The sequence below is a fragment of the Pezoporus occidentalis genome, unplaced genomic scaffold (assembly GCF_034315485.1).
Source record: "Pezoporus occidentalis ecotype Australia unplaced genomic scaffold, CSIRO_AGI_Poc_V1 ctg59, whole genome shotgun sequence".
NCBI classification, from domain to species: Eukaryota; Metazoa; Chordata; class Aves; order Psittaciformes; family Psittacidae; genus Pezoporus; species Pezoporus occidentalis.
Window position 1 is genome coordinate 4,903,818 of NW_026915932.1, and position 25,964 is coordinate 4,929,781.

General features: G+C 35.9%; 1 long non-coding RNA gene across 2 annotated transcripts; it reads left to right on the forward strand.

Annotated features, from left to right (window-relative positions):
- The first annotated feature begins 1,532 nt into the window (after positions 1 to 1,532).
- On the forward strand, positions 1,533 to 17,185 carry LOC134174212 (uncharacterized). 2 transcript variants are annotated; one of them, XR_009968555.1, is made up of 3 exons: positions 1,533 to 2,218; positions 12,412 to 12,492; positions 16,568 to 17,185. It is a non-coding gene; the product is annotated as an uncharacterized LOC134174212 (long non-coding RNA). The 2 variants fall into 2 exon arrangements; XR_009968554.1 differs by lacking the exon at positions 16,568 to 17,185 and having other exon boundaries at positions 12,412 to 12,494.
- Positions 17,186 to 25,964: the final 8,779 nt, after the last annotated feature.

The following is a 25,964-nucleotide window of genomic DNA, read 5'->3' on the forward strand; positions in this document are numbered from 1 at the left end:
AAACATCTCATTCAAGAAAAATAAAATTAAACTGCCTAACTGGGAAGACTGTGTATATCTTCCATAAGGTACCTGAAGATGTTTAGGTGACCTGCCTTTTGCCTGTGTAGATGACTGGTTTTCCAGTCAATGAAAGAAACACTGCTTAGACATCCTGGAAGAAAGGGGATTTTTTTAAACTTTTTAAAAATATTTTGCAAAATTGCTGTATGGAATGTTTAACAGTAAATGAATGAATTTTAACAAATCTGATTATGAGTTATGAAATAATAATGAAAATCATTTTTATTTCAACCTATTTTTGACTGGGTTAACTATATGTGTAAGATACAAAATTAAAAGAAATTTCCAATAAAGTTTTTAAAATATCTCACTGGAACAAAAAAAAAGTCCACATTTTGAAACTAGAGGAAAGGTTTGGTTTTGTTTTCCAAGAGTAAACCAAAATAGTGAACATATTTTCTTCTAGAGGTGGGAGAATTGTCAAGTTTGTAATTGAGAAATTAGAGGGAGGGAAAGCTGATAACCTGAAGTTCAGCTGCAATTCCGAATGATCTATGCTCTGTATGTTATATGCTCCTTCTTTTGTCTGCCTGGTGCCAAGACTTTACTTTTTAAATCACCAGTTCCCAAAGGAGTTTTGGTTTCATTTTTCCTCAGTATCTTTTTTTTTAAGGTAGAACCACATTCCACCAAAGCTGCGAGTAATTGCAGTGCTGCACAGTAGCTGAGGAATACATGCTTTTCTGTAGCTGAAGTCTTGTAATGGGCCTGTCCCATTAGCTTTTTCCCCTGCGTACTAGGGAACTGGCATTTATATTCCATCATGTAGCCTGATACGTTAGCGATGTTGTCCAGAAAGTGTTTCAAAGTCTGATACTGCCTCAAGATCAGTACAGTAGGCCCAAGCTATTGTATATTATTGTCGTGGTTTAAACCCAGTCAGCCATAAATCAGCCACAGTTTCTCTCTCACTCCCCCCCTTCTTGCCCTCCACCTACTCCCGGAGGGATGGGGAAGAGAATCTAGAAGAATGTAACTCCCACAGGTTGAGATAGGAACAGTCCAGTAACTAAGGTATAACACAAATCACTACTGCTACCACCATTAATAATGATAAAGGAAATAACAAGGGAAGAGAATACAACACCTCACCACCCGCTGACCGGTAACTTGCTCCACCCTGCCCGACCAAGCACCAACCGATACCTAGTCCAACCTCACAGTACACAACCCTTGCGGGTAATTCTCAGTTACATCCTGGGCATGACGTGCTGTGGTATGGAATACTTCTTTGGTCAGTTTGGGTCAGGTGTCCTATCTCTGCTTCCTCCCGGCTTCCCCTCCTCCCTGGCAGAGCATGAGGCTCACAAAGTCCTTGATCAGACTAAACATTTGAGCAGTAACTAAAAACATCAGTGTTATCAGCTCTGTTCCCAGGCCAAAAATCAAAACTACAGCACTACACCAGCTACTAAGGAGAAAAATGACTGCTGCTGCTGAACCCAAGACAATTATACAACTTAAAATTAATTGGAATTGCCAAAAAGTGAAACAAGGGACATTTCTGAGAGCAGAGTTAAGCATACACTAGGAAGTTTGAAGCTAACTATGGCTCAAAGAGGACAAGACAGAAAAAAAAGAGTATCCACAGTGTGATCACACAGGAGCACACATCCTCAGCTGTAAGCATGTGAATTATTTTATTACTACATTAATGAATTGGAAAACATTTATTGCTTTCAATATTGTCAGTTGTGATAATAGCAAGGTGTACTTAAGCATGCTTGCTTGTATTTAACTTCAATCTACAGAAACCAGGACACCTGGAAAAAGGAAGCAGGGCCTGCTGTGGGCAAGCAAGGTATTGAAAGGAGACAAAAGCAGAGGCTACTTTGAGCATTTCTAACCAACCAAATACAACGGGGCGGGGAAGAGTTAGAAAGACACCCACTTGTCTGTGTGGGTGTATTTGTGTCCAAAATGGGACAGGGAGACCCTGATGGTCACTTCCTGTTTTGCAGGGAAGGACAGCTTCTATCCCAACTACAAATTCAATTTCCATTATATTTCAAAATTAGAGCCATTAATCAGGGCTCCATAAACAATGGTATTGACTACTCAGTAGCAAACATGCAATTCCTTTGAAAAGTTAGGGAGGGAAGATTAACAACTATTTCCTACATAAGCTACTTCAAGAAGGAAGCATAAGCAGAATGTGAGAGACATGTAACTCATTGCAAATAACTCTTCTAAAAGTAGAGGTACAGATGCATAACTGAATATTCACAGAATACAGTTCAACCAGTTGGATTGTGTAGAAGGAGAGATCTTCTGAACCATCAGTGAATTACTGCAATGAGAACTTTACAAATGCAGGGAAACTATCCCACATATTTCCCTTGTGTGGACATTTACCAGTCCCAATGCAGAAAAGGAAAATTGAAAGAGATGACTTCAGGTCATCAAAGTCTAGTCCCCGCTGTTTTTTCCTGCCACATAATAGATCTTCATATGATGTATGGGACTTGATGTCTTTCAAAGGTAGTGAGGCTTTTTTTTGGGTGCTACTTAATGCAGAGCAACTGCTCCAGATCATCATTTCTCTGATGGTTAGAAATGCAGTTATACAGGCTAATTTACAGCTTATTTGTGTGTGAATATCTTGTAGCTTGAATACTGCCTTCTGTGTATGTAACAATGTTCTATATGTTTGTATATGTATGTATGTGTAGAATGTTACATATTTAATAAATATGTCCTCTTGATAGGGTTTGTTTTGTTTTTTCTGTCTCCAGTTGAGAAACAGAGTCTCTGCTTCCTGGTCACTTTAGTATCTTTTTGCTGCATTTCGTCCTATTAGAATCTTTGTTCTTTATAATAATAAGTATTACAAGTGCCTTGTGCTATTGTTACTGCCTTGCATCTCCTGGAAAATTGTGTGATTTATATTTTAGGTTTATATTTAACTGTTTCTACCAAAATCACATTAGTGAACTTGATCACCCTCTGGTAAGTTACTATTCCAATGTCTTTCTACTCTGTCAACTTTCAATTTATAGCTTTTTGGTTTATGACAGAAATTATTTCTAAATGAATTACTTTGCCCCTTGTACTTTTCAATTTCTCTTTTTTCCTTTTTCAATTTTTCTTTCTTTTTTCAACTTTTCTTTCTTTTTTCAATTTTTCTTTTTTTTCTCTCTCTCTTCAGGAGTGCTTTCAGTTGTTATAAAGGAGAAGTTAGTGTACATGTCAAGATAATCATACTAAGTAGAAAAACATGCTGTCGTGGTTTAAAACCAGCCAGACAGCTCGTTCACTCACTTCCCCCCCTTCTTGCCCTCCCCCTACTCCCAGAGGGACGGAGAGGAGAATCGAAAAGAATGCAACTCCCCTGGGTTGAGATAAGAACAGTTTCGTAACTAAGGTATAACACAAATCACTACTGCTACCACCAATAATAATAATGATAAAGGAAATAACAAGGGAAGAGAATACAGCATCTCACCAGCAGCTGACCCATAACTTGCCCCCCCAGCCTGACCAAGCACTGACCGATACCTCCTCCAGCCCTCCAGTCCTAGCCCTTCCAGCTAACTCCCAGTTACATCCTGGGCATGACGTGCTGTGGTATGGAATACCTCTTTGGTCAGTTTGGGTCAGGTGTCCTGTCTCTGCTTCCTCCCAGCTTCCCCTCCTCCCTGGCAGAACATGAGGCTCACAAAGTCCTTGGCCAAACCAAAACATCAGTGTTATCAGCTCTGTTCCCAGGCCGAAAGTCAAGACACAGCACTGCACCAGCTACCAAGAAAGAGAAAAATGACTGCTACAGCTGAACCCAGGACACACGCTTGGCATAAAATGTTTGCTAGGAATCCTGTTAAAATTCATGGAAACAATGGATAGTATTGTTTTGTGTGACTGCATCTAATATTACATAGAATGGGAGAACATTTGTGTCTCAACACTGACATCAAGGATGGCAACTTGTTTAAGATATGCATTTACCTTGCTCTGCACATGTTTTTAAAGCACTCTTGAAATACTAAATTAGTGTTTGATGTGCCAAGTATAATTTGGTGAGCTTTGTCACAGCAGCAGTAGGCATTATCTGTTTGTACAAAGTAAGCAATAAATCATATGGTTTCCAACAGTAAATATAAGATTACTTGAGATAGCCACACAAATAACCTTGCAAAATAATTTTTTTTTATAAATTGTGTAACAAACAATAAGTACAGGTTTTGAAAAGTACAAGGGAGGAATCCAGATGGTGGGGTAGTGTAGAAAATGTCAGTTGCTCATTTTGGTCAAACAAGGAATATAGACACACACCACAACCCCCTCCAAAAAAAAGGTCTGGTGCTTAATCTGGGTATAGGATAGGCTGATAACTAGAAAGAGGAGGCTGGTAACAAAAGAATATAATGGGAAAATGATCTACTCAACGTGTAATTAATACTAGCATCTGTCACCATTTAATGAATGCTGCACTAATCAGAGGATTTTGTCATGCTAGTAAAATGTTTAGCTACTTATCCGTAAAAAGCAGGCATCATATGTATACAAAACTCATGCTGTTCTGTGCAATATTCCATGTGTGATCTGTTCATATAACAAGACAACTGAATTTTATCAAATACATAACTGCAGAATCGCATGTTTAGTCAGAGATTGGCAACTAGATCCTCTTAACAAATATAGCAGGACATCTAGATGAACAAATAGTGTAACTAGGCAAACAGTTCTGATGACTGTTCTTGTTCTTTACACATCACTGTTCCTATTGTTTAGTGTACACTTCTACATCTTCAATCAGCTTTTGATTAAATCGATTTATACTGGTTACAGGGTATTATTTTGAATACTGAGAACTACAGTATTTTCTTAGAAGATCCTGTAGTTGTTTTAATTGTTTTAATTTCAAAAATTAATTAATTAAAAATTACAAAAAAAAGGCAAACCTGCCTTTTCAATAAACTACCAAATTCCATGTCAGATCACTATAAACCCTAAATAATTAAAAAAAAAAAACCCCTTAGTTTCAATAAAATTTCAATTTTAGGAGACGATAATAAGTTACCGTTTTATTATTTGTGAGCTGGTTGGTTTTCAGTTGTGAGTACCTTCAGGCTCTACTGAAACCTGCAAGGATAGTTGCTCCATTTTGAAAAATGGTATTATACATTTAACTAAGTATTACCTTTGTATCTTGGGCTTGTTTTCAAGTCTTAATAATGACACTTGATATATAACCTATTTGATTGACAGAAGATGCCATTTGAAGTGCTTAAGCCAGATGGATGGGGGGAGGGGAAATTAACAGATATTATAGTAATTAAGCTGAAATTAACTTCATGTTTTAAGAAACAATTTTTTGCAAAAGAAGTCCGATTTTAAGTAAAGATCTGTGGGAGATGAACCTTTTCCAAAGTCATACACTTTTATTTGCATTTGAAACCTGAAGGATGCCGTAACAGTTATTGCCTAGCTGGACCAATTCTTTTCAAGTCTCTTCTTTGACATGTCAAAAGGTTTGAGTTCTGAACAAACAAGAGTGTAGAAATTTCACTATCAGGGGTTTAAAAATGATAGTTTTGTTGTGAGCTATTTGTATAAAGGACTTTAATTGCATAAAACTAGCAACTTTTTGTTGTCTTAAATTAATATCATTTTAAGCATAGATTGATTACTTCAGGAGAAGGAAGCCTTTTTGTTCCAGCTCAAGAAATTATCTATGCTGAAAAAGTGTATTTCCAAAATAACTGAACACTTTCATGGTAGTGATATCGCACAGTATTAAGCAATTATTATCATGAGAATGTTTGTTAAGCCTAAAAAAAACAGAGAAATCTCCTTTGCTTTTTTGCTGTCTTTAGTTCAGATATATAAATAAACAATAGGCCTGCTTGGAAAATGGAAACATTTTCTCTGGGGAAATAATGCTGTATTGGAAAAACATGAATATTATTGTCAAGTGTTTCTGTGCAAAGCTAAAATATGTTGGTTTAGCAATGTTGTGATACTGTGTCATAGTCTGAATGCGTGATAGTGTATCTCACTTCTTCCATAATGCACCACCGCTGGATGTATGCAGTTGCTAGATCTTATTTATACATAAGGTTTTGGGGAAGATTTGTTCATGCTGCAATTTTGAAGTTGTAATCCAGAACAAGAACCCAATTGACAGAGGAAAATTTGGACTTTTAGAAACTGAAGTACAATTTTTTATGTGTTGTAGTAGCAATGTTGGCATTTCAGGGCCTTCATTATTGGTGGATCAAGGTTTCCCTACAGAAGACATCAGATAAAGCAATGTAAGTGGTTGGGTTTTTTCTTCCCCAGAGAATTCTCTTGGGTTTTGGGTTGCAGGATTGTTTGGGTTTTTTTCCTTATAAACATTACTAAGTGCTTAACCCTGTGAAAAATTCATTTATTGAATTTGAATTTAGAGATATAATTTATATTGATCCCTTAAGTGGTTATTACTTGTGAGGTTCAGTACATACAGGCTTATAAATTTCATTTTTCAATAGTGGTTGAGCTGTTACTTAAAGATGCAATGGAGTATTTTCATATAAATTTCAACTGAGGTATGTTAAAGATAATTTTAGGTAAGTCTCTGTTACCATTATTTGCTATTATTTCTGTATCACTGGTAGCCTACAGATAATTTTTTCTTTTGTTTAGGTTCGTTTTTGTTTACTTATAACCATCTTTAGTATACATACAACAGTATCACACTGAATTGTAATGTTTAATCTCCCATTTAAGTTTTATGGATGGCTTTATTATTTGTGGCTTTCTTCAAAGGTGTCATGCTCAATCTAGTTCTACATGGCAAGAATGCTTTTCAGGTCATGAAGGTGTAATAGTTTATCAAGGTAAGCAATCACCACTATCTTCTGCTTAATGAAGTAGATGTTTTGTACTATACCTGAGTACGTTCATTATTGTCATAGAAAGATTTAGTTATATTCTCTACTTACCTTATTTTAGGTAGTACATCCCTTATCCCTGTTGCTCTTTGTCTTGGGAAACCTCAGGAATAATTCTATTTTTGTGTTACCAAAACTATGTTTATGTTTCTGTCTGGTGTCTTGTTTCCAGTCTTCCTGCTTCAATTTAGGAAAATAATTATGTCATGTTTTCTATTGCCTTTATTAACCAAGAGCAATTTTCCTTATTTCATTTTTGGCATACCCAGCAGCATTTATCATGAAGAACCACCAGATATATTTACTTGACTAGGTGTACCGTATATTTCTACTTTGTTCATTTATCAAAAATTAATTATGTGCACTCAGTAATGTGTTCAAGAGAAGGAAAAAGGAAAGAAGGGTAGAAGGCAAAGCTAAAAAAGGATCAGGATTTTTATATCAATGTGTGCTAGACTATGAAATGTCTTATCTAAAGATGTTCCAGTGTAATTTAATTTTTTTTTTTTAAACAAACTTGCTAAAGCTGGTTTAAACTGCTCTATGGATACTTGTTTTAAAGATTTACTTGATTTTGGTTGGGTATAAACTACATCAATTTGTGTTAAACTGAAATAAGTGTAAATTAAACCAAAGTAAAAGTGCGTGCAGCTTTTGGAAGGACTTCACTAAATTAGATTAAAATTGTGCATTTGGGTGCAACCAGTGTAAATGTCATTTGTTGGATGAAACGTGAAGTGTAGTAACTACAAGAAAGAATGCTACACAGTAAAATGAGAAAAATCACTTGTGAAAGAAGGCAAAATGATAGAAGCAGAAGCCCAGGAGAGTGTCTGAAGCTGGAGTTCTAAATAACATAATAGGATGATGGTGAACAATAGAGTGAAAGGAATGATAGCAGATGGGGATTGTAGGCAAGAGAAGCTGTGTGACTGGAAAGCATCAAAACAGCAGGCAGATACTTGTGATGGAAAATGCAGTGTATGTTTTTAATATACATGCACATCAAATTATCCTGACAGCTGATAATGGAAGGATAGATTTCAGCATTTGCTAAGTTGGTGCTGCATCTGAATTGTGCAGTTGTTCCCTCCTGTGCAGTTTACAATGAGACCGAAACCTACAGGTAATGAGTGTTAAGTTTAATGTAAAGTAATTAAAGTTGGACTGGAGCAAACAATGTTTGAAGAAACAGAAAGGAAAAAGTCTTTTCAGAGAGCATGTTACCTATAGTACTGAGTTGATAACTGATTAAAGAAAAGGCATACTTGTTACCATGGCTTTTTCTGGAAACTGGAGAGATGGGTAGAAATCGAGTATATCTGAATGCCTGCACAATGTGATGGATTCTTTAGTATTCCTGTAATTTGATCAGGTAGAATTAAAGCTCTAAATACAGCAAGGGAACTTTGAAAAGCACACTGAGATTATTAGTCTGTTTTTTAAAAGTGTGATGAGGTTTAGGGGCCAGTGCAATAGATGTTTTTTAAAATTGTCATGGTTTAAACCCAGTCTGCCACACAGTTTCTGCACCCCCAGGACAAAAATTTAGAGTAAGAGACGGAAGTGAGGGGACCACAAAAGAATATCGGAAAACAGTTTTCAACTGGTGTTAGATTAGACTGATTGCAGATACATACAAATCAGGATGATAATTACCCAAGAAGAAAGCAGTGCATCATTGAACTAAGATTCATCTTAAGGATTCATCAAGGATTGCCAATTGCATGCACATACCCTGCTAAAGGAGATTTAAGGCATAAACTAGAGCTGAAATTGTAACAAGGAGACCTTGAAACAAGTGAAGAGGACAAAACTGAAAGAAATGGTTTTAAATGAAATGCGTCAGTGTCTTATCTGTCTAGAAAGGAATGTATGTCTTGCACTTAGCTAGCATCCTTTGTTCTGTTAAACACTAGAATAATCTCTTTGTGGCAGTCATATCTAGGTCTGTCTGTTTAATTGCATTAATAAATGGCAAGTATCATGCTCGTAATTGAAGACTTTGATCCTCAAGAGCAATTTCTTTATTCCCTCTGATAGTGTTGCTTTCCCCTTATTACATACCCCCCTCCCTTCTGCATTGTCTGTCACTCTTATGCTCTTGTAGTGTTTCCTCTGTTCTTGCGCATAAGCCTGTACAAAAGTTAGCCTCCAAAGCACCTGTGGTGTAAGCATCTGTGAATAAGATCTTTAGCTTTTTTTGTTTGCTTGGTTTTGCTTATTTTCATGCTTTTTTTTTCCTTTTTTCCTTTTTTCCATAAGCTCTGAGGAAAGACACAAAGACAGAAATAAACCAGGTATTAACTGAGAGGAAGGGGAGAGTCCATGGTAAGGCAGCAGATTTCTTGCTCAACCATAACTACTGCACTCCCCAAGGGAAAAGACAGTTATTTTTCCCAAGCTTTTTATTTCACCTTCCTTCTGTATTTTACTAAAATGTTTTTTAGGTAAGTGAAGCCTTTGATATTCGTGCACACACATGCATGCAGAGCTAATCCCTTAGTTTAAATGGGCTGATGTTTCTGAGTAAGAGTGAAATGTGGAAAAAATTAATAGCTTTATACTTGCTATGTATGAAATTTTGAAATTGTGACATTTCTCTTTTTCTCCATGCACTTGAAATATGAACAGTTTGCATTGATGCCAGGAAGTCATCTTTCTTTCCATATGCCATTGTCTTTACAGTTGTACCCTACTGGATTCACTGTTTTATTTTTGTTTGCTAACGAATGTGTAATGACTATTGTGATCCTGAGAAAAATCTGTATAAACTTTCAGGTACACACTATTGTCCAAAACTTCAACCTGATGGTCTGAGAGAACTTTTTCCTTTCTTGTAGAACAGTTTCTTTGCACAGCATATGAGGTTTTGCTCTTTAGACTCTTTAGTTACCTGAACTGGACATCCAGTAGAAAGACTGAAAGATTGACTATGTCTAATAAGTACCAGAGACCCCTATGTTTTCTTCCCTCATAAATGCACAGAAGAAGGAAAAACCTATCCTGTACAGATGTGATCCTATCAGTGTAGACAAAATAGTAATTTGTATAACTTCCTCTACTGTAGCAAATGCAAACTTAGAATTTTATAGCAATTGTCAAATGAAGCACAGGTGTTATAAGCCCTACTTTAAATTTGAATAAAGATTATAATTTGCCAAAAGAAGAGCAAAAAGCATCAGATTTCACAGACACAGCATGCAGCAGCTAGTACCTATTTGATTTCACATTATGCATGCCAGAAATGTGGAATGACATCAGTGCATGGGTAGTTTAATTTCCATTTGATGAACTCTTCCACTTTTCTTCTACCCAGATGTAGTTCAGTTTTTGTTCCTGCTCCTAGAAAGTTTTTCTTCAAAGGCTTCTGGGAACCCAAAATAAATAGAGGCTTCATTAACTGCAACCTGTTGATAATGAATTTTACTACGTTATACAATGAAGCAGCTCAAAACCTGCCAGCCACTTAGAGGTACACACTCCCAGCCCAAACACAGTATAGTTCCTTTGGCCAGACTACATTTGCTGGTGAACATTTTTCACATTCTTGCTCATTAACTAAATCAAGACTCAATCTCCTTTGGCCAATCACAGAAAAGAAACATGTTTTAATTAGAAATATTCAAAATCAAGCAGAAAAATAAAATCTTTATTTAAAAAGGGAAAAAAAAAAGAAAGGTCAAAGCAATCATAACAATCAACTCTGATTTCTTCTGTACTTCTGTCTCTCTGATTAAGAACTTCAAAGTAAATTCAAACCCTTCCTGAATCCCTCTTTCTCCGAGACAGTAGGAAATATGCTATCTATTGTTGTAGTTATGAAATAGTTTGTGGAGTTTGTAATTAAGGCCACTGGATATTGTTAAAGAAAACAGTTGCAATGGAAGTAGCATTGCTGGTTTGTTATATTTGCTGTAAAGGCTAGAGAGGCAGTATCGTATTCTAAATATTTCCAAAGAAACATGCAGGTCTGCAGTTCATACATGTTGTACTTTAACATCATTGCAGGACTATTCTTCACTGCCTTGAGATTTACTCTAAAAGTAATTTAAGTAGGTCTTAAGTTTTAAGTGCATTATAAATGTTCTAATTTTAACTCGCACGTCTTCTATATATTTCAATCAACTGAAGAGTTTTATTACATGTGAATTTTAGTATATCAAGAAGAAGAAATAATGGTGAACTGTGAAGGCAGTATCTTACTACAGATAAACCAGTCTTCTCTTTAAATTGCTGATAGTTTACAGGAACCATTTTTCTTATGCACATATTAACATCCGTATTTATGTACACATGTGTTTATTGATTACTTTAGATTTGAAAGATTTGAAAACTTTAGAGTGCTGATTTATCTTTTTTTATATTTTTCTATTATATATAGATATAAAATATATTTATAAACCTGTTATAAATAGCAGGGGGCACAAATATATACAAGTAACAGTACTGATACTACTTAATTAGTCAGAGGACAGGTGGGACATTGTCCCTGAGCAGCCAGTCCGAAAGTAAAAGAATGTTTAAGAAGTGTCTGTGTAGCAGCAATAAAAGCTTGCCCACCTGCTAGCCTTAGCACAGTTGGAGACCTACTGTAATTGGTGAACCTATTAAGTCTTTCTGTTGATGTAGTGTAATTAGGAGGGAGAGCGGTCTTGCTGGTTAGGTTGTTCAGCTTCAGTTACAACTATTTACACAACACTGTCCATTGGGAAAAGCAGTGTTAAATGTTACTGTATTAATTTGCTCTTTTTCATAGTGTCCTTCTACCTGTCTCATACAGTATTGGTTTTTTCATTCTGATTATCCTACAAGACTCACCAATATGTCCATTCATTTTATAAATGCTGAAATAGCAGGATGATCAGGTTAAGGAGATGGATCTAAAGCCACAGTATGTTACAAGGAGTCTTCTATTCTGTTTTTCATTGGTAAATTAACAAATTATTTGATAACATACGAGTGTTAATCATTTTTGCTATAGTACTGGCGAAGTTGTATGATATGGAGCTAATAGTTTAGTGCAAACAGTACTGCTGTATGTAAAACATTTAGGTAATTATTTTAGCAGTAGTTTTGGAGTATTTTGTCTTCTATTGAGCTATTCATGTTTATGATCTTAAAGCCCGATTATAAAATTAAGCTGGTTTTCAGTTCTTTAGAAGATAAAGATGGAAGTTAACCATTTTCAATAGCAATGAGTGGTCACAACTGCTTTTCAGCTTTGATGTTTATTGCAGCAACCCAAAATCCCCAAAATAAAGCAGAGTAAAAAATATACAGAGTTTTGTTTGAGTTTTGTTTTTAAAATCTCACTCTTACATGGAATAGGGAAGCTGGAAATAACTTTCTCTGTATGAATCTTTTTTTACAATCTAGGTCAAGCTAAACCCTGTGAGGTAATGATGCTGTGCAGTAGGCCATCCATGATCATTCTTTGCTGGCTTTTCTCCATATTCTTATATTTTCAAAGAACTGAAATAGCCAGCTGAGCATTTACCTTATATCAATACATATTATAAAAGCATGATTATGCAAAAGTTCATATTTTCAGGTGAGTGTCCTCAGGTGATCATACTTGCCAAAAATTTCTGTACAACATAAATCAAGAAGTAGGCCACAAAAGAGAAATCTCAGTGTTCACAGATTGAGATGCTAATGGAATATCATAAAACTGACTAAAGATGCCTCTTTGATTGCAGGACTTAGGTCCTCCTACAAAAAAAAATAAAGGAAACTTACTTCAAGCAATGGATGTGAAAGAGTTTAATTTTTGCCGGATTTTTGTGTAGCCATCGTTAGCTGACTTAAACATGAGAGTAACGGCTATTTTCTTTTACAGAGAGATTGTGAGGAAATTAGTAGAAAAAAGTCGCTATGTAACTCTGCCAAGATCATGGTATAAATACTGCGTAATATTTGTTAAATGTCCTCTGTAACTATCAATTTCTCTGTTTCACAACATTTTGTGACATACCTATTTGTTGCTTGTTATGCTCTGTGAAGGCACAGTGGAAATACTTTTTTAAAAAAAAGGGTATCTTTTCACACTGGTTTTGGAGGCAGAAGGAAAAAAAAACAGACTTAACAGATTCTTCAGTTCCATAAGATCTCCATTGCCCCTTCTAAGTTAATCAAAATATGCCTTTAGTAGCCTAACATGAAACAATTGACCATGTTACAGTTCTTCAACAACTTATCCCACAGGGATCAAAATAGCCTTTGCATTAGTTGCACTGGTGTCAATGCATAAGGATAGCCTCACCCTAGCTCTTTATAAAGTTATTTAACATTTTGGTTTTGTTCTTTTGCAAGTGCCTGTGCATTGTTGGTGCTACTTGATTCCAATTTTTAGATTGATTCCAGTACTTTACAATACATGGTTGCCTCTTGGTGAAAAGTGAGTAAAATTTTAAGGTATTTTTCCATTTTTTAAAGTGATGTAGACGCCTAAGCTTCATTCACTTGCAAAATGAGCATAGCTTTGTCAAAGCCTGAAGATTTCTATTGTCATATTCAGATTCTCCCATATTACTTATGCAGTCAAAGCTGTAGTATGGCTGTAGCTGCAACTACGTGGAAAAACTTTACAATACTACAGTACCCACTTCTCAATTAGATGCAGCTATGTTAGAATAAGAATAGAAAAATCTATAACAGTAGGAGTGCTTTTTCATAAGTAAAATTGTATCTACACTAATAGGAATGGGAAAGGTGAAGGAAGCAGGTAAGCTGTGCTAAGTTCAGAATTTAAAAAAATGTTTGGTGAAGGTATTTGACCTTGGCTTGGAAACTGAGCTTAGGTTTACAAACTCTTAGCCAACAGATGAGCTGATACTGCCTTCAAGAAACGAATTAACTGAAAGATATTTAGTTATACATATCATAGCCTTAGAAACCTCTATCTTTTAGTTATCTTCTTGAAGATGTTTCAGTAATGCTGGTATTTATTTCACTTTTATTTTGTAAAGATTTCTGTGAGGGTAAAATGGGTGATTTCTATACTGAGGTGCATGAAAAGGCTATGCTTTAAAACAATAGATTTATCTGAAATTGCAGAAAAAAGGCAACAATATTCTGCAAGAGAAAATGAAATAAAATGAGGGACAGAAGCATTTGGATACTCTAATTTTGAAATCAAATAGTAAGGCAACATAATTTTTTATGGTCTCCTCCAACCCACAAAACCCAGGCAAAAGCAGATCTTTATTTTTCTTTTTTTTTTTTTTTGAAAAGTAATAAAATATGGGATAAAACAAAATGGGAGAAGAGATTTAGCAGAGGTAAAGTCTCTGAGACTAGAGGAGAAGGTGACTGTTTTTCTCAGTGGAAGACAAAATGGCTCCTTTGCTGCACAGAGGAATGAGAGCTTGGACTGCAGTAGCAAATCCAAGGTCAAAAAGAAAGACTGTCAGTTTAGGCTGTTCACCTGGGACAGAGGAAAACATTTGAATTTAGATCTCCTAAATCTTAGGAAGCACTATTTTCTAAACTCTGGAGTTGCCTTCCTCCTTCAGTGAATGTTGAACTACTTAAAGAAGAACAATTTAAGAAAAAAAAAAAACGGGAAAATTACTCTCCAAATAACCTGTAATCTGAGAAATTATATTCTGAGTTACTAATTTTAAGCAAGGCAGAAGCTGAGTCTGGAGAAATTTGAAATCCTAAAAATGTGTATTGGAGGAGGAAACAGTTTCTCATATGTGCATTTCTAACAGGGCTTTGAAATTCACATCATCTTTCTTCAGCTTCCCCTGGAGGTTTCTCATTATACGGTATGAGTTTGTCATGTGAAACTTGTCTGTAGTTCTGTAACTTCCAAAATAGATTAAATTAAGGGAAGGCTGAGCCCAGCATCCACAAAAGATGGCTCACCATGACAAACTTCAAATATTCTTTTCTCATAAAATGTAATTAGTACTATGCTTCTGGTAAGCTAGAATTCAGAACATTTTTGACAACAAATACTAAACTAAATATTTTTGTTCTTAATTTTCACTTAAATATTTTAGTTGTTTAACCAATTGCTGTGACTTTTAGTTGTTTAACCAATTGCTATGACTTCTTATCATCTGAAGCCATGGCCACTTGCTGCTGTTTAGATTTGGTTCTGTTCATCCTTTTCTCTTTATTTTTTTTCATGAAGAAATGACAATGGAGTAAGCAGTGTAGTAGGGAATTGCTTTAACTCTCGAACCTCCAAGTAATGTTGAGAATGAAATATGTCCATGGTAATCAGGATGCACTTACCATACTTTCCATTCTTCTGCAAAAAGTATAAAATGTATGTATATATTTTTCTTGGAAATAACCACATGCAAAGGAATTGACAAGGTAACTGTAGTTTGTCCTGGGTATTTGTACATAAGGAAGTTTTTAAATGGAATAGTGTTATCATCATTTTTCCACAGTAAATCAAAGAATAATCTCTAGAAAATACACAATGGAGTGGTGTTTAATGGAGTTGAATATTTTACTTTTCCTGTGCCTCTGCCTGTTGGCCTGATGTTCCCGTTCTGGCAGATAGCTCTGGTCAGTGTGCTTCCTTGTGTAAATATTAAGAAAAGGAAAGATTATTGAAATACACATGTCTGTAATTTTTTTAAGTTGGTATTAAAATGCTTTGGCGTTTATAATTGTACAATACCACAACAACAGTACAAGATTTTTTATAACCAAGTCAAAACATCTATTGTAATTTCTTTAAAAATAGGACAGAGGTATTTAATTTGTAGGCTATTGACTTAGTGTTCCATTTTAGGGTTAATTGGAATGTATAAAGGTACAATCTTATTCTGTATACACATATGAGCACTCAGTGTTTGAATTAAATATCTACACCCATGTATACATAAACTTACAGATAAATACAGTCATACCCACAAAATACTAAAGAAAAATATATAGAATTCTTACTATGAAAAGTTCATCTTGATTACACCAGTACAGAATTTGGGCAAGCATCTGCTCTCTACACTTAATTTTACTGTACTGTATATCCTAGACTGAAAAGTATATATTAATGTAATTTGTAACAGATCACAACACATTGCAATCTGTTGTGCAACATAGTTCTGCTTTTTTAAGAGTTGGACTTCTAGATTTGTGTATAGTTAAATCTGTAAGATTATGCAGAAAATTGATCTGAAGATTAGTTAGCTGTTAGGCATTGAAAATTAGTTAGCTGTTAGGCATCAAAGTTCAGAAGTTGAAAAGCAACAGCCATCGTTAATTTTTGGTAAGTGGTTTTGGGGGCAGGTGGATGTTTTCTTTTTCAGTTATACTTGGGTTTTCCATGCTGAGAAATGGGGGGTTTTCCTGGCAGTTTTGGGGGGGGGGGGGGGTGGGTTTGTTTTTTGGGGGGTTGTTTGTTTGGGTTTTTTTGTGTTTTTTTTTTTTTTGTCTTTGGTTTGTGGTTTTCTTAAGAAATGCCACTTCCAACAGAGACATGAGAAGGCTGAGAGCATATTAACCACGTTTCTCCTTTAACAATGATTTTTTTTCCCTATATTCTTGCATACCATTTTGAAGGGTATGCAGCCTGAGGAACATGTAGAAATACATCTTTTCTTTCACCATTTGCATATCAGTTTTGTTCTGACCTTATTCTCACCTCTTGTTTCCCACAGATAAGAATGGAAGCAGCCTTACATGCTGATTCTCCCTACATTGCTAGAGATAAAAAGAACTTTCGGATGTACAGTACAGTGCAGCATTCACTGTCCTGTTATCCCTGTAGTGGGCTGCAAACAGACTACTTCTAAAGCTCTCCCACGTAGGAAGATTGTCCCTGAAACAGAATGACATGTGGTTCATAACCTCTTTTGCATTGAATCCTCATATTACCAGTGGTGTTATTTTAGCAACATGGCAGTGTATACTGTGTGTGTACATTACAGAAATGTTCATTCTGTTATTATAAAATGTTTCAATGGTGTAATTTACTTTTCATATATTAAATTCTAGAATGCAGGTTGGAGGAATGTGGGGGGGGGGGGTTGCCTTTAAAGAGGCAACTGCTTCACTGCAAAGGAATAAAGATTGTGTATGTCACTAATTTAGGATGAACTTGCACAACTGAGTAGGATGGGTTTCCTTTTAGTCACATAATAAGGGTTATTTTCCAGAGTATTGTGGATATGTTTGAGAGTTAAAGCTATTTTGTATGTATGCTATCAGAAATATGATTTAGTAATTCCAATTACACCCTATAATGATATATTAGCCACAATAAACATCAAAATGATGTAATTTGGTTGCGGTTGCCTACAATTGACATTCAAATGTAGTTTTTATTCAAACTTATTTACTGTTACTGCTACTTATTTACTGTATATGAGATATCAGCAGTATACAAACAAGACTTGAAAAAATATAGAACTGATTGGTGTGGGCCTGCATTAGGTTGTCTGGAATCTGAGCTTTAATTTGAAAATCAATTATCAAAGTGAATGCAACTCACTGGGAGTTACAAATCATAGAATCATAGAATAGTTAGGGTTGGAAAGGACCTTAAAATCATCTAGTTCCACCCCCCCTGTCATAGGCAGGGACATCTCCCACTAGACCATGCCTCCCAAGCCTCTGTCCAACCTCACCTTGAACACTGCCAGGGATGGAGTATTTACCACTTCTTTGGGCAGCCTCTTCCAGTGCCTCACCACCTTTACAGTAAAGAATTTCCTCCTTATATCTGATCTAAACTTCCCGTTTAAGTTTTAACCCGTTACCCCTTGTGTTATTGCTACAGTCCCTGATGAAGAGTCCCTCTCCGGCATCCTTGTAGGCACTCTTCAGGTACTGGAAGGCTGCTATGAGGTTTCCACACAGCCTTCTCTCCAGGTTGAACAGCCCCAACTTTCTTAGCCAGTCTTCAAATGGGAGGTGCTCCAGGCACCTGATCATCCTGTCAAATTTAAAATATGCATTTAGACATAAAAATACTGGAGAGATGTAAAGTAAAACTCATGTTTAGCTATGTAAACCGCTGTTGTCAGATCTAAGATTTGTAATAGTAACTTTAAGTGTCTGTTCTTCAGCCAGTATATGCAAGTAGTCTTCTGTGGCTTATTGACAGTTAACTCAAGGCTTGCTTTCCATTTTCCTTTTCTACATGCCAGTAGAAAAAATAAGTCTCTGTGGAGTGTAATTTTTTATATGCACTTGTGTTTATAAATGTACTAATCTCGTTTGTCAGTTTTATCAGTGTGTCGGGAATCCTCCTATACATACAACAATGTAAAATCCTCAGTTTTCTCAATGAAATGGCAGATTAATATTACTAAAATTACAAGATTATTTTTTCAACGTTGCCAACAACAGCAAATGAATCCTACTTTTGGCTTGAAGTGTTATCTTTGCTAACAACTTCTGTGAAGGAAGAGAAATGATTATGATTCACTGTCCTGTAGACCCAGCTGTGACGGCAACAAAATGAAAGTCAGTATTAAAAGCTGACACATTGTTCAAGCACAGATTTAAGGGAACTCTGAGAAAATGACTGATAGTCAGTGCCACTTGTTCTCCATCATTTCATAGCTACGTAATTTATTGTTCATATAAAGCATTTGTTTCAGTTGCATGCTTTGTAACGCAGGCTTTCTTTTCCTGACTCTGAAAATGTGAGTTGAATGTGTAATTCTGGAGAGCTTTTTCCAGAGTTTTCAGGCAGTCTAAGTGCTGAGCTTTGAACTGTCCTATAAATTTTGATGTTAACAAAATGATAAAATGACAGTTTAATTTCTAATAGGGCCACTTTTGAATACCTGAGCTGTTGAATGGGTATTTCTACTTAAACACAATTCCTGATGAGCTGCATTTCTGTGACTAACTGAAAAAACAAAAGAGAATGTTTATGGGTATGCAGGTTGAAGTGTCATTAATCGTGCTTTAATTTCCATGAGCAATTTGCACACAGGGGTGGGGAACATTTTCTTTGTCTGTAAAAACATTTCACATTTGTCTAGGTGCATTATGGGATGCTTATTGTTTTCTGAAGCGTGTAGTAAGGCCGCTGGTAATGTAACCGTTGTCTGATCTCTTATGATAACTTTGTTTTGGGAATGTAGTAATATTTACACAACTGGAGTCCTGAATCTTAGCCATGTATTTATCTCATGGTACTCAATTTCTTTTTCATTTTTTCTTTTTAATTCTTCCACAATTGTAGGTAAAAAAGGTGGAAAATCTCACTTAGGAATGAATTTAGTGAATTAAGACCTTGAGAAATTAAAGAATCCCAGGAGGACTTTTTGGATGATTCATCTCTTCATAGTAAGATGACAATAGCAATTACATATTTGCTATGGCACATAATGGAATAATCTAGCAATATTGATCTGTAATAACTTTCACAAAAGATATGATTGTTTTGCTAATAGTCACTTTTTTGTATGAATTTACTAATATAAATTAACATATGAATACTGGAAAAACAAAAAGACATGACAGTAAATGTAGGATAAATCCCAGCAACATTGATAGGTTCATCATAAGACAGGGACAGAGGTATTAGCAACAAAAATAAGACAGTAGTATTTTTATTGCTAATAACTCAGTTCTTAAAATGCTCTGAACCAGCACATTTGTTTATATGGCCATGTCATGTGTCACCTGGATTCCCAATCTAATTCAACATGACACCAAGTGCAACAAATACTTGGGATTATAGAAGTGCAACATGACTGTAGCAGCATACAGCCAGAAAAAGAAAGTCATTAGGGACACCACTAAAAAAACCCCTGAAAATGTAGATTTATAGAGCTGGTTTCCAACCTGTTCCTGAAAGACTGGCCACTGAGAACATCTGAAATAGTTCCGCTTTTTCCCTTTCCCCAAAGTTCCATGAGGCTACATATCACAAGTAGTTACTGCTCTGCATCTTATGATCTTGGTTCTCAAAAATGGGTTAGTTTTTAAGAGATTTCATGTCACAAGGTATGGTTGGTTGTGGCTCCTGAAAATAATAAGCCGAAGACACATTCATTCAGCAACTGCAGTGAATAACTAAGGTCTGAGCTATGACCTCTCTGAAAATGGAGAAAATTCATAAATGCACCTGCAGGGACTAGATTGAGACCTGAAGCTTTTGTCGCCCAAAAGAGCAGGTAGCACTCAAGACACCTTGCATTGGTGAGATTTTCTTTTTTTAAAATTTTAAATAAGCTGCTCTTGTATTCTGATTATGTACAGACATAAAAAAAAATAATTACAGATTGTCGTGGTTTAAACCCAGTCAGGCAACTCATTCACTCACTCTCCCCCTTCTTTCCCTCCCCCTACTCCCAGAGGGACAGAGAGGAGAATGGAAAAGAATGCAACTCCCACGGGTTGAGATAAGAACAGTTTAGTAACTAAGGTATAACACAAATCACTGCTGCTACCACCAATAATAATAATGATAAAGGAAATAACAAGGGAAGAGAATACAATATCTCACCACCAGCTGACCGATAACTCGCCCCTCCAGCCCGACCAAGCTCTGCCCGATGATACCTCCTCCAACCCTGCAGTCTCCCAGCCCTTCTGGGTAACTCCCAGTTACATCCTGGGCATGATGTGCTGAGTTATGGAATACCTCTTTTGTCAGTTTGGGTCAGGTGTCCTGTCTCTGCTTCGTCCCGGCTTCCCCTCCTCTCTGGTGGAGCACGAGGCTCACAAAGTCCTTGGCCAGACCAAAACATCAGGCCAAAAGCCAAAACACAGCACTGCACCAGCTACCAAGAAGGAGAAAAATGACTGCTACTGCTGAACCCAGGACACAGATGTGACTTCATATTTATCCTATTTTTATTATGAACTTGAAAGATGTAATTTCTAATTGAAGTCCTGTTTCCTTTATCAACAGCTCTGGTAGACACCATCTCATTTACACCTAGGCAGAGAAGGTCTGCTTTCCCAAGAAGTGTATGAATCTCAGGTGACAGGGGAGAGGGTAGAACTTTCCTCAAGAGCATATACCTGTTTTCAAGAGTAAACGTCATTTAGGGTCAGAAATAAGACCAACACGTGTTTCCTATGGTTTGTGTATTAAAATCTAGCACTTCCTACAGCACAATCAAGAGATTGTGAGTCCTGGTAAGTTAATATGGTCTGCATCTCTACGTTTATCCTTGTGTTTCTGATCCCTATTCTAACTTTTGTAATAGACCAATTACAAGTGAATTTGATTGAAATAAAACTTCTTAGGCAGTTGGGTGGAGAGCTGCTGTTAGTGCTCTGTTGATGGAAAGATTGCACATTCTCAGCTCTAGTGACTGGATTTATGCACAAACCGTGGGAAATGTTTCAATCAGCACTCAGAGTCCATAATAAAACAAATCTTTAATTCAAAATTATTACTACTTCTTTTGACTAAAAGGGGTTAGCTTGGGGAATTTTCCTTATTACTTATATAAGATTTTCCTGTGGTATTTGCTATTAATATAATGTCACAATAAAACATCTGGTTTATATTACCTGAGTGCAATGATTCAAATAGTTAAATAATTGTTAACATACAGTTCTCTACTGGTATCCTGTGTATTTTCAATACATTACAAATAAGATCTGCCCACTTTATCTTGAAAAGTGTTAGTTCAGTTTTCCTATCCCATAGGAAGTATCGAAAGCCGCAGTTGCCATTCTTTCCTAGCATTTAGTCATTTCTTCCTCCTAAAATTATCTTTAAAATTATACATGGGGCTTTCCCTTTTGTTTTTAGAAAAATTTTAATGTAAAAGTGGTTTGTTTTCATAAAAAAATGCTAGCATAAATAGAAGCATTACAACTATAAATTACTGTGTTTGTGAGAAGTTGTACTGTTATATTGATATTATTTCTGTCCATAGCTCTTGCTGTTCCACGCAGTCAGACGTTTTTACACCTCTTTCTCATCTCTGGTTAAGAGAAGCTTTGCTGCTGTTCCCATAAGTATTCACAGATTTTTTTTTCTATAATTCTCTACTATATATATATATATATATATATATATGCGCACACTGAAATGATTTTCAAGTTGTCCTTACTGAATTTTTTGGCAAATGGGGGTTCAGACAAAAGACTTCACTAGATCCATGGTTAGCTGCTAAATATTTGGCACACCCCTATCAGCAAAATGTTTATCATCTGTTGTTAAGAATTAATGTTTCCTGTTGTTATCTCCTAGCTCTCATTTGGGAGATTTTATCTGTTTTCACCTGGTCTGGTCAGAGACTTTTAGAGACAATTTGGGGAGGTTTATTAAAAAAAAAAAAAAAATAAAAAATGGAAAAATGAGTGGGGCTGGGTTATTTCCAGTGATCATAGGGAAAATTAGTCCCCCCACAGATGAAATGTTTTATCAATATGCCATACAGGTATTTGAAGCATCCAGCAAAAAACTAAAGAAGTTTTATAATAAACATTATCATTTTATTAAATTTATATGAACTACCATAAAGCCATGAAGATCTGTGTTTGTTTTGAGATATTTTCTTTTCCTTTTTTTGGACAGTGAAGTAAAGTATTGTTAGTTTCTTTTCATAATCTTGATAGAGCAAAGACAGAAGAGCAAGATTTTATATATGGTTAGATTTTTGTTACGGTTTTGTAAAGATGGAAAATTAATTGATGATAGTATAAAGCAAGAGAGGTCTATTTCAATTTTCAGATGAATGAGCAAACAGGCAGTCATCAAGTAGTATCCAGCACTTGTAGGAAAAATATTTCACAGAAAACCTGAAGTTCAGTATACTTTCAAAGTTAGTTCATCATAAGCTGCAGATACATTTATAAAGCAAGATAAATACAGATAAATACATATTTTTAAATAGCCAAACCAGGTCACATTATTATTTCTAGAAATAATTTTCAATGAAAACTCGAGCTACAAATATTCATGTAGTAGCCTGCTTAATCATTCAACATTAAATAGATGCACACTACAGACATTATAATTGTCATTCTTAGGATGTGAAGATTTGGATCATTCTGATGTATCAGCTTGAATTAGATCAGGCAGACAATTTTAGTTGACTGTGTAGATCATTTTTGCTCTTGTGTAAGGAGTTTGAGAAGAATTACTGCATAGAGCTGAGATGGCATGGAAAGTAAAAAGGCAAATGACAACCAACAGCAAATTGTTTGCACTTGCAGCATGATATAGCAACAAAAAGAAAGTTTGAACACTATTGGGCCATCTACCCAAAGACGTGAAGGAAGATAAGGTTATAGCTTCCTTCTACATAATTACCTTAGAGATATTTGGAACAGAAAGAGAAAAAAGTCTTAATATCTTAACTGTAAAATCTCATTGTTTGGAAAGCTCTTTCAAATGTTTCACATAAGCTTGAGATTTGTCGCTAATCTTACAATATATCTCGGAAGGAAATTTGCCGCATCAAAACTGGATGCACATACTTCCTGTAGTCAGTATAGTTTCAACTTCCAAAATTCTGATTCTCCTTTTATGACTTTAACATACACGAGAAGATAGACTCTAGTTAGTTAAAACGAAACAAAAAACAGTAATTCTACTTTAAATTTAAAATCTGATCCCCACTGTGTCCCTGTAAGAGGAAAAAAGTCCTTTAGAAATCTGGATGACTGCATTCATGTCATCAGATCTTAGGGAACAGCATGCAGCTCCAAAATTTACCACTGATCATTCGTTAGAAGTGTAGCAAATTGAATTCAGGATCACATTCTATAATGAGCTAGTGTTTTTTATTAGAGCTCTTTAATAAAATGGATAAATGATCTGAAAAAACAGTGGTAAATTCGAAAGACCAGGTTGGCCACTGAAGCAGAAGTAACTGACTGTATGAATGCAGAATCAGGAGCAGCTCACTTAAGTAGATCTATAGAGAAAAAATTGGCATTGTATTGGATCACAAAGTGAATGAGTCAAAAAACGTCATATCACTGCAGAAGATAACTGTCTTCAATTATATTTTAGAGGTTTGACTGTACCTCTGTGAGATAAGAAGCAGAACTGCAGGGACTCTTAATGTCAGAGCCACCATTACTTTCCCCAAAACATACAACTGAGGAGGTATTCTTTTACGGTTGTTTTACTAACCTCCTCCTGAGTAAATAGCACACTCTTTATGTAAATAAATGTATATGTATGTGGAAAAGTGAACAAAATGGATCTGGACAAGTTTCAGTTCAGCTTTGCTGCTGTTTTAATGTTCTTGAGCTGAGACTAGTTTTTTCTGTACACTGGACAACGTACAGTCTTTTAACTAAAGCCCTGTTTTACTGCACAGGCTTCCTTGATGCCACTAGCAGCTCTTAAGATGAATTGGAATACTATGTATTACTGGTGTTCAATATAAGGTATGTTATTTTCTCTAGAAAACATAAATTCTGATTTTTGTAAGATATATCTGAACAATCTGGGATTATTGTCAAAAAAATTCAGGCTTTTAAATTCTGTTGTCCATTGGGTTTCTTTGTGGGTTGTTGTTTGTTTTATCACAGTTCAGGTTGCTATAGTGTTTGGTGCCAAAGTTCTGGAGCGTGTCCTCAATCTCTGCCGAGGTAACTGACTTCCCGGAACAGTTTCCTGTCCCATTGCTCCTGTAACATCATTTCACTTCTGGAGCTTGAACATATTGCCAGGCTTTCTTAAGTTTCAAGCAGATTTGAAATGGTAAAAAAAATTAAAAACGAAAAAATATCTATATATAATTTCTTTTCAAATTGTTAGGTCTTCTGTGCAGCATGGTGGGTTTGATTCATCTCATGTTAAATGTAATCATCAATAGTCTGCTTTACTTAAAGTTTGAGACAATAAATTGATCATCTGTATACAAACAAGTGAATGGGTGTAGTAAAACTAGAAAGGCAATTAGAGAGACTGTACAAAATTTTATTGCATATAATAACACAATGATCCAGGTAATTCCATTGTAACCCATGGTTGGGTGTTATGCACTACTTCCAGGATTAAGTATTTGAAATGTAAAATCTATGGTTTGCATTATGATTTGTATTATTGTAATGTCAGAAACTTCAACCACAGACCAAGATCCCCTTATGCTAGAGTCATTAACAAACAAAAAATCATTGCCATTCCTGGAGAGCTTGTATTTTAAGTACTTTACAAAAGACAGGAGCACAAGGAAAGGGATTTTTTTTCAAGGGTTTTTAGATCTCACAGCGAGAAACTGTAAGAAACAGAGGAGGCTGATTGGAGCTAAGGGCAGCTTCTCAGTACTCAATGAGGGGTAAAAAAATGGGAGGGATAGCCAGGAAGTTCCAGGAGAATGAGGGCCAGTCTGTTGATACAAAAAGAGAAAAGTCATAGGATAGCTTAGGCTGTGCTGAAATACCATCTATTCCAGCTCCCTAGTCTGTGCAGGGTCAGGTAATCAAAAGGATGGTAAGACAGTATGGTCAAAGCTGTGATCTAGGAAGTTAATTTTTGTGGGGCTGAATACCTCAAAATTGTATTTTCTGTCCCACTCAGAGCCTGACAAAAGGCTGGTGCAGTAATTCTGGTAGGGGGAGAAAAGGGTTTTAAGTTATGAAAATAGGAAGAGAAGCATATTAAAAATAACTTGATGTTTGTCCCCAGGGCTGCTGTAGGAGCCTAGAATGAAGCCTGTCAAGTTAGGGGTTGTATGGTTACTGAAACTGTTAGTAATGGTGAGACCTCAGGAGGAAGATAAAAACAGGTTTAGTAATCTTCAGTCTGATCTGACAGCTAGATACTCTATGAAAGACTTCAAAGAGACAGATTAACCTGTTATTTTGGAGAACAGGACATGTTCTGGTATAGAGCGCATCTCCAAATTGTCTCAGGATGAGATTACTAGCAGGGTTTGTATTATTTTGAGGCCATGTGGCCCAATATTTCAAGAAAAGTTCTGTGGAGGACTATTGACAGTTCAAGACGACATGGCTGTACTGTTCCCGTGGTGTAGCTACAAAGACATTACAGACGCTTTCGGGAGAGCAAGTTCAAGTAAGCACAGTCAATAGGAGATGGTGCAAAGAAAGCACAGGAGAAAATGGCAAGATAGCAAAATAGTGCATGTCGTGAATTTAGAGATGAAGGGC